The sequence below is a fragment of the Cupressus sempervirens genome, chromosome 6 (assembly GCF_028749045.1).
Source record: "Cupressus sempervirens isolate cs-2001-9-10 chromosome 6, ASM2874904v1, whole genome shotgun sequence".
NCBI lineage: Eukaryota > Viridiplantae > Streptophyta > Pinopsida > Cupressales > Cupressaceae > Cupressus > Cupressus sempervirens.
This window is the reverse complement of record NC_143123.1, coordinates 590,299,492-590,308,407: the sequence shown is the minus strand read 5'-3', so window position 1 is coordinate 590,308,407 and position 8,916 is coordinate 590,299,492. Positions and strand designations below refer to the sequence as shown.

The window sequence follows — 8,916 nt, the reverse complement described above, 5'->3', positions numbered from 1 at the left end:
CTTTTATTAAAAAAATATCATGCAAATTGATTGATCCTGTGTATTTCAAAAATTATTTAAAAAAAAGATAAATTGCTCTTTAATGCACCTTATCTATCTATTTGGTGTACATGTTATACATCAAGATTTAATTGCTAGTTAATTACATCAAAAGATTTATCTCAAGTGAAACAACCATCTTCATAAATTAAAGACAAAATATATATTTTGCCTATCATTATATCTTTACTTGTTCTATATCTATCCTTATAATGATTTCTCCCCTCAATTTCTAGTCGCCTCCCTCTCCTCCATTTAAATTTTTAATTGTATATTCCTTCCTTTCGAACTATTTAGGAGGAACTTCGACTATTCAGTCTTTTAGTTTATATAATATGTTATATTATTTTAATATCAATCACTATAAAATATGCAATATCATTATTTCATTTTTACCATAATTACGTTGCGATTAGTTTTTATTTTAGTTTTTGGCAGGAGATTAAATTCTTGTTGGATGTGCGTGCCATGAAAACACAGCCTATAGATTCTCTGGCAACCATGATTCCGCCAAGATGAAAGAAAATCATACTTAAATACTTACGTTGGACAAATGCTTTCCTTTTGCTGGAGTGTTGACGAAAATGACCCGACAGAAGCCAAACGAATTCATGCCCACACTATTCAATCTGAATTTGAGTTAGGAGGAAATAAATTTTTCACACTATATGACGCTCGTAGGACATTGAATGAAATGAGAAAAAGAAGTTCAGTGTCATGAAATGTGATGATTACTGCTTATACAACTTGTGGGTTTAATTATTTTGTGAAATGATTCAAAACTGATCAAATTACCTTCGCTTGCGCTCTCCCAGCCTGTGCGAATTTGGGATATCTTAAAGTAGGAAAGGAACTGCACCAAGAAAATATTAGCAGGGGATTTCAATTTGATGTCTTCGTAAGGAATGCCCTTATTGATATGTATGCAAAATGTGAGAGTTTAGAGGATGCACGGGATGCATTTGACAAAATGCTTGACCAAGATTTGGTAATGCACCATATGGCCTTATAGATGAGCCATTGAAACACTTTGAGTAAGTGCCTCAATGAAATGCGAAATCTGGGACGCCAATGATATCTGGAATTTTTAATCATGGTTGCAGCGAATAGGTTCTGAAGATCTTTTACTCGATGAATCAAGCAGGTATGAAAATTAGTGTCCTTTTCCTGTGTGTCGACTTGTCTAATCTCAAACAAGGTGAGAATATTCACAAAGATGTTATTATATAGGATCTGGAGTCAATGACTTTGTGGGAAACATTCTTTTAGACATGTATGAAAATGTGGATGCATAAAGATTGCACGCAATGTGTTTGACAAAATGCTTAAATGAGATCTTGTAATTGTTGGATATTCCATGCATGGCAACGGTAAGGAGTCTCTACAACTCTTCGAAGAAATTCATCATTCTAGGCATAATGCGAATCGTGTCACCTTCATCGGCACTCTGGTTGCATGCTGCCATGCGGGCCTAGTTGATAAGCGGTTGTAGTATTTTCATCACATGAGTAAGGATTATCACATCGAACCTAGAATTGTGTACTATGGATCCATGAGCAACTTCCTTGGTAATGCGGGCACACAAATTCATCAACAGAATTCCAATAGAACCTGATGTTGCTCTGTGGGGAGCTTTTCTTTGAGCCTGCAAAATTCGTAGAAATTTGGAAATAGCACAACATGCAACACATCAAAATATTAAGCTAAACCTAATATGGTTACTCCTTATATAATGTTGTTAATAGTTTACATGAAAACTGGTAGGTAGAATTTTTTTGAAGAGGTAAAGGAAATGGTCAAACATGGGAATGCAAAAAAGAAACCTGGGTGCAGTTGGATTGTGGTTAACAATCAGGTAAATGTCTAATTCATTCTAGGAAATAGATCTTATGTAAAAAATGAGATAATTTATGAAAAATTTGGCTAGTCTTATAGATGTAATAACTGGATAGATAGGTAGCCTAGGCCTTCTTTCTAATCCATGCTTGACTAGATAAGTTTCCCCCTAACTATATCAGGATCTAGACTTCACATACCTAACCTCTTAGTCATGTAAATATATCATAACCAGGGTATATCTTAATTAGTGTAGCAATCTGCCCAATCAACAATCTGACTAGTTCTTTTGGCAAGCTACTTAACTGTTGTTGTGTTATTGATAGGCCAATTTTGTGTCAAAGCTACTAGAGGGAAAATGGAAAAAGCTTGGAAGAAAGATAATGGGTACCTATAATCCATGGTAAAAATATATTTTCCAATCTTCCCAAATTGAAGGATAACTTTATCATGATCTTAGGAATCCACTGGCTGCAGGAAGGGTTCTGCAGCTGCAACAAGTTGATTTTTTTTTGACAGGTGCTACTATCAGACTTCCTTTGAAATTTAGACACCAACACTGCAATTTCTTGTGTCATCTTGGGGATTTATTTTCTAAGACAAGGAGTCCATCTTATTTTGAATACCAATGTGATTTTTTATTAAACTAGTACTACTGAAATCCAAACATTGTTTTGCACTTGTGGAAAAAGATAATGAGGAAAGGAGTCCTCTAACGAATGAGGAAATTATGAAGGGGTTGACACTTACTGCTGCATAATAGGTAAAGTTGGAATTGATCCATTTAATCCATATATTTTCTTGTTATTTCATGAGTTTATGATGTTTCTGATAGGGTGGATTTTATATAAATGTTTTGAAAGTTGATATTATCTCAGCAATTGAGTTCGATCAGAGCGGTGAGAATTTGGCAGCCAGTGATCATGGTGGGTGTGTTGTACTTTTTGAAAGGATAGATGGAAAAGATGTAAGCTTGATAGAGCAATGAGGGAAGACCTACAATTAAGCTTTTCTTATCACTTTGATGGTTACAATTTTTCATTGAAAAAAGGGATTTGAATGATAGTATTTTGGTTTTAGAAGTTTATTCGTTTATGAAAATAAATTGCTTAGTTGTTTCCCCATTTTTTTGTTTAACTAGTAAATGATGGTAGAAATATTTTCAATGGAATACAATTATATTTCTATAATTGAATGTCTTGTAGCTACAATCTCAGAGTGAGTTTGTAGGGCTAGATTACCCAATGCCTAAGCATCCTAAATATAGCTATAAGACTGAATTTTAGAGCCATGAACCTGAGTAAATACTGAATATTTGTTGGTTTCTTAGTATTATGAACATATCATTAATAATTACAGAAGTCTCTGTGATTGCTTTGCAAATGTTAGCCACCGGTTTGTGTGTTTGTGATAGTTTGACTATCTAAAAAGTTTGGAAATAGAAAAGAAAATGAATAAGATCGAGTGGCGCCCAACTGTCAATGTTGCTTTGTTTCTTCTTTTGACAAATGACAAAACCATCAAGATATGGAAGGTACTCAAAATACTTAATTATATTAGAGTGTTTCCATACCATTTTGTTTATTTTAGAAAAATAAATTATATTTATGTACATGAATAACCAAAACAGGTTAGTGGGTCTTAATAGAAAGCTCAACAATAATATAATGTTGGAGTGAATTGCACTCCTGAAAGAGGCTTTTTGTGGTGATCTCGAATGCACAAATTCAGTTGAAAATAGATCTATTCAATTTTAAGCTCATATGTTTATGAATAACTAATGTTGATCTTGATTGATTTTTTATAATTGGAATCAAATTCCAGATAACTAGCTTTAATCAAGATAAATTAGAAGAGGTTGGTCAAACTTTGCTATCTCGTGGGTTTATTGTTATTCATTTGTGGAATAGGTTCAGGAGAGAAAGATCAGAAAAGTATGTGAAATGAATGAAGAACCTATAACTCGATTGGAGAATGGAAGTTTGCCAGACACTAGTCCTATGGTAATTCCAAGGACAACTTCCCCCTCAAATGGCATTCGTTCTCAGTTTATATCTGGTTAGATTGTAATGTTAGTGTGGCACCCTTTATGCATTTTCCTGCATGTTATTTTATAGTTCTATCTCCAATTTAGGTGCCTCTAATTGGATCTATGAATTTATTTTGTAAGAATATAATATATTATATCTCTTTTCCTGAATCTAAATTGTTGACAATGTATGCGTACCAAAACAGGTTAGTGGGTCTTGATAGAAAGCTCAATAATAATATAATGTTGGAGTGAACTGCACTCCTGAAAGAGGCTTTTTGTGGTGATCTTGAATGCATAAATTCAGTTGAAAATAGATCTATTCAATTTTAAGCTCATATGTTTATGAATAACTAATGTTGATCTTGATTGATTTTTTATAATTGGAATCAAATTCCAGATAACTAGCTTTAATCAAGATAAATTAGCAGAGGTTGGTCAAACTTTGTTATCTCGTGGGTTTATTGTTATTCATTTGTGGAATAGGTTCAGGAGAGAAAGATCAGAAAAGTATGTGAAATGAATGAAGAACCTATAACTCGGTTGGAGAATGGAAGTTTTCCAGACACTAGTCCTATGGTAATTCCAAGGACAACTTCCCCCTCAAATGGCATTCGTTCTCAGTTTATATCTGGTTAGATAGTAATGTTAGTATGGCACCCTTTATGCATTTTCCTGCATGCTATTTTATAGTTCTATCTCCAATCTAGGTGCCTCTGATTGGATCTATGAATTTATTTTGTAAGAATATAATATATTATATCTCTTTTCCTGAATCTAAATTGTTGACAATGTATGCATACCATGTAGAAGTTTAAGCACAAACACAGGAAGGAGAAGAAAGAGAAAAAGAAAGAAAGGGGATGAAGTCCAAGTGAATGACTTGATAGAAAAGAAGGATAAGAAGAACAAGTATTGCAAGCACAAAAAGGATAAGAGAAAAGGCAGGCATTCAGAAAATGATGAGGATATTAAGAGAATTGTTGTTGTACATGACAGCCCCACAAGGGAAGAGACAGTCTTCTTCAATTTTGTACATAGAGAGAGAGACCGGGTACGGGGAGTTGTAACAAAGTTATTACTTATATAGCTCTTTTGTGTAAATTTGGTCTTAGAATTGAGATTAAGTGTATGAAGAAAATTGTAATTATTCTGTGCGGTAGATAAAAATGTGGATTGATGAGATATGATGTTGTCATTGTCAGCTCTTGAGCAACTGCAATGTTGTACTCAACAATTTGGCTATTATGAATTGTATAGAATATCAAAGCCATTGCAGGGAAGGATAATGAATTTTTTCACATTGGACAAGTTTTATTAGATTGGCCATGTATCCTATAGTTTCTAATCTAAGTTGTTGATTCAAATTCGGGTTCGTTAGATGCGAGCAATGAATTAGAGCCACAGATTTGTGATTTTTTTCTCCCCATTATGATTCATAAGAGTTTTTTTTATCATTATCTATTTAATGTTTAAATTCTTAACCTTCCAAATTTGATGCATATTTGTTGTGTAGAATGAGGATGTGATCACTTTGTTTTATAACATACTTTGGCAAGTTATACAAATAATTGATGGACAAAGTATCACAAGAAAAGATGTTTGAAAGGTATTTCTCTTTTGCATAGCACTAAGGATGGATCTACACCACATCATAGTAGTTTTCTTTTGAAAACTGTTTGGGTGATGTTGAAGGATGAAGGGCTGGCTATGTTTTTTGAACTAAAAGAATGTGATTTGGTATGTATGATTGAGGTAGTAATTTCAGTAAATATCTCTCCTATATTTGGTTTCATTACTTTGTACTCCATAGGATAGGAACTAATAGTCATAATTTGATAACCTTGTTTTTCTTGAATCTACAGTATATATTGAAAAAAATGTCAAATTTAAAGAATACATTTTAGTGATTTGGTTGCTTTACTACATTTTTATTATTCTAGAAGTGTGTTTTTGTGAATACATTAGGATTGAAACAAAGAAACATAATTAATGACACATGCATTACTAGTGCACACACAAGCATATTAGACCATGAGAAAATTACCAAATAATTTGCATAAACTTTAATAGTCTAATTAATAGCAATTAATAAAAATTAAACTAGAGCTTATTTTTCTCTTTTTTTTTACAAAAATGAATGGTGATATGTTTGATAATGATCCAAAATTCAAATGAAGGCAATAAAGATGTCTTCTCAAAAGATCATGAATAATTGGAATGAGATAGACTATGCAGTAAATGAAGGAAACAATAGAAATGAGGTCATATTTTTTCATTGGATGATTCCATCTAGTTGCCTTTTTTCTTGTTGTAAGATTTTATAGACACATGGAATTTCAGCTCTCCCTCCCTTTTACGTAGATAAGCTTTCTTTAAAGGTGTTAATGATTTTTATTACTACCCCACATTTCAATGCATTCATATATAGCTTCTTCTTTAAGGTAGTTGCATTTCTATTGCTTTTCATAAGGTTAGCCTTTGTTTGAAAGTAGCCCTTAGAAGAATATGCAGTTCACTGCCTTCAACTTTTTGTTAATTATTTATGGAAATTTATTCTATAGTATTAGATTGGGAATATAAATGGTAGAAGTAAGATGTTTTTTTATGTTGATTCAAGTAGTTTGAGATACTAGATCCCTCTGAAAAGCCTTGGATCTTGGTTCCAGTGTGATCTGGATTTGGATCCCTCCTAGATTTCACTTGGATCCTGACATGATTCTGTAAGGGAATCCAGATTCTCTGTATAGAAATATCTTGTATAGAAATTAAAGCACAAGAAATGAACCTACATACATCTCTATCACACTAAAGCTCAATAATATTAGAATTATTATCATTTTGAAGTGTTGAAAGGGAACACGATCTCAACATGCATGGATCTCTAGATATTTCTAAGGTCTTAAACTGGGTGAGTTGAAAATATTTTCTTAAGATGTTTAAATTTTTTGGTTTCTCTAAGCCTTAAAGGAGTGAGATTGGTATATTTATTCTAATTTATATTTATCAGTTTTAAAACTCAAAAAAGTTAAGGCCATAGAATCTACTTTCATTATCTCTATTGCATTTTGGCAGAGGCTTTAGCTAGAACATTGCTAGATATGGTTTCTACTCTATCATAGAGAATGTAAGACAGGGCCTGGAGACTATGTTATCCAAAAATGCATGTTTTTCTTTGTTTGGATTTTTAGGTAAAGCCTATTGAAATTGAAGCCCTTGTTACTATAAGGGGAATCAAACACATTACAATTTTAATCAATAGTCAAATATGGGGTCCTTAGGTATGTAGGGAGTGTGTTGTTTTTTCTTGGCTACCCTTAAAAACTCTTTGTTGTACAACATTCCTCTGACTATCAATGCCCAAGAATAAAAAGAATCAAAGAAGGTGATGAAAATAGTAAACATTAACTGAAGATAAAAACAAAAAATTAATGCAAATGTTGTCTCTCTTGCCATCCTTAAATAAAGGTACTTATCATAGAATGCTTCATTTGATTTATAACCATTCAAGAAAGTTTTTGATAGATTTTATTAAATTTTAATTAATTCAAAATTATTTAGTGGAAAATAATGATGCAATGTGTTGTTTAAGATGCTTATTATTATATACTCATAAATATATATTTTTGTCTCCTAGAGGTAAATACATTCATCTCAACAAAATAAAAATAAAGAATTTGGAATAAAAGTAAATTGTCTCTCTTATTTGCAAAAATAAACTTCTTTCTTTTTTTGGTTCCAGAACTTATTATTTTAAGGGAAACAAGCCACATCTAATGAATTTGACAATGAAAAAAATTCTAACATCACTATTCTTTAAAGGGTACTAGCTCAATGGAAGAGCACCTGCTTTACAAGTAGGAGGATTTTGGTTCGATTCCATTATGCCCTAATATAATTGAATTAATGCTTAAATAAATTACCAAATATACTACCAAATATTCTACCAAATAAACTACCAAACAAACTACCAAATCAAATACCAAATAAACTACCAAATAATATTTATCAACAACTAAATAAATGATTAAATAAACTACCAGATATCAACAATCAAAGACTAAATAAACCACCAAATAACAACATAAACAACAAATAAACTACCATTTATCAATAATAAATGACTAAATCAATGACCGAATCAATGATTAAAATAGTTCAGTTATAAATTTGGTTGGGAGATAAATGTCTAGCAATATAGTACCACTAGTCACATGATCAAAATTAGTCATATATCTACAATATTTAGTAGTTTATTTAATCATATATTGTTGTTTTTGCACTAGTGGTATGAGGGATTTCTTTGCTACTTTCAATAAGATAACTAGTAGAATCCCAACTGCTGACAGACCCACTGTTGGTAATCTGAAAACATTCTTCATAAGTGCAATGCCTTTGGATATCAATTATGACTTAAGAAGGGAACATCCCAAAAATTTGGTAGATGCACAAAAGAAAGCAGTTGAATTTGAAGACGACTTGATTTCCATGGGAAAATGGAAGTGAGAACTTCAAACTAAAGGAAGTTTCAGTAACACCACATCATCTGATGAAATGATTCAGAAACTATCAAATGAGTTGGTAGTAGTAAAGAGATAATTACCTTGGTTTAATCAATCTTACCAAGGAATTACCAAAATCCACCACGAAGAAATAATGATGGGAAATTCTTGCAAGGTTTACAATCAAGGTTGGCGATTGAGGCCACACCAAAGAAAGGAAACATGTGAGTGTTTCATTTGATGACGGATCATGACAGTGAAAGCTATCCAAAAACTGCTCATATGATGTAGTTGTTATCCACCAATGAATTGAATACTACAACTCCTTGTTCAGAGTCAGATTCATACTCAAATGGTGACTATAGAAATATATTTTTGGCATATGAGTTAGATTCTGAACCTAAGGGTGAATGTTATGCAACCATTGATGGAACTTCATACACAATGTTGACTCAAGGTCAAAGGCTCAAAAATTAATCCTCTAGTTATGCTCCTAGAAATGACCCCAAT

The 8,916-nt window shown here is 32.2% G+C and overlaps 1 long non-coding RNA gene across 1 annotated transcript; it reads left to right on the top strand.

The window, feature by feature from the left end:
- Positions 1-1,796: 1,796 nt before the first annotated feature.
- On the top strand, positions 1,797-2,669 carry LOC149553630 (uncharacterized). Its single transcript, XR_016353416.1, has 2 exons — positions 1,797-1,894; positions 2,202-2,669. It is a non-coding gene; the product is annotated as an uncharacterized LOC149553630 (long non-coding RNA).
- Positions 2,670-8,916: the final 6,247 nt, after the last annotated feature.